The sequence below is a fragment of the Sapajus apella genome, unplaced genomic scaffold (genome assembly GCF_009761245.1).
Source record: "Sapajus apella isolate SASKATOON/1434 unplaced genomic scaffold, GSC_monkey_1.0 scaffold68, whole genome shotgun sequence".
In the NCBI taxonomy this organism is placed as follows: domain Eukaryota; kingdom Metazoa; phylum Chordata; class Mammalia; order Primates; family Cebidae; genus Sapajus; species Sapajus apella.
This window is the reverse complement of record NW_022437008.1, coordinates 2,444,044-2,445,294: the sequence shown is the minus strand read 5'-3', so window position 1 is coordinate 2,445,294 and position 1,251 is coordinate 2,444,044.

The window sequence follows — 1,251 nt, the reverse complement described above, 5'->3', positions numbered from 1 at the left end:
GGCTTTTCTTTTTGACGATCATGTCATTAGTGAATAAAGACAGTTTTCTTTTCCTTCCTTTTCAATCAACATGACTTTTGTTTTCTTTGCCTACCTGTTAGATTGGCCGGAACTTTCAGAACAATATTGACTAGGAGTGGTGAATGCAAACATTCTTTTTTTGTTCTCAATCTTTGGTGGAAAGCATTTAGACTTCTAACATTAAATATCTTTTAAAATGCCTTTTAGCAGGTTAAGGAAGTTTCCTTCTATTCCCAGTTTGCTGAGTTGGGTTTTTGTTTTTTTTTTTCCCCCCGAATGGATGTTTATTTATTTATTTTTTTGAAATGTGGTCTTTCTCTGAGGCCTAGGATGGAGTGCAGTGGTGCAATCTCAGCTCACTGCAAACTCCACCTCCCAGGTTCAAGCTATTCTCCTGCCTCAGCCTCCTGAATAGCTGGGATTACAGGCGCCCGCCACCACGCCCAGCTAATTTTGTGTTTTTAGTAGAGACAGGGTTTCACCATGTTAGTCAGGCTGGTCTCGAACTCCTGACCTCAGGTGATCTGCCTGCCTCAGGCTCCCAAAGTGCTGGGATTACAGGTGTGTACCACAGCGCATGGCCAGATGTCTACTTTTGTCAAAATTTTGAGCAGACTTTGTATTCTCAGGATAAGCCCTACTTAGCCATGATGAATTGTCCTTTTTATATTGCTAGAATCCATTTTCTAATATGAGGGATACTGATTTATAGTGTTCTTTTCCAGTAATGTCTTTGGCTTCTGGTATCAAGGTGATGCTGGCATCATAAAACAAATTGAAAAATATTTCTCCTCTTATGATTTCTGAAAGAGAATTATTTGGAATTCATGTTATTTCTTTCAAAAATATTTGATAACATTCTCCAATAAAACCATCTGGGCCTGGAGACTTTTGGGGGAAGATATGTAACTATAAATTTAATTAATTAATTTATTTTTTTTGAGACGGAGTTTCGCTCTTGTTACCCAGGCTGGAGTGCAATGGCGCGATCTCGGCTCACCGCAACCTCCGCCTCCTGGGTTCAGGCAATTCTCCTGCCTCAGCCTCCTGAGTAGCTGGGATTACAGGCACGCGCCACCATGCCCAGCTAATTTTTTGTAGTTTTAGTAGAGACGGGGTTTCACCATGTTGACCAGGATGGTCTCAATCTCTTGACCTCGTGATCCACCTGCCTCGGCCTCCCACAGTGCTGGGATTACAGGCTTGAGCCACTGCACCCGGCCCCTTTTT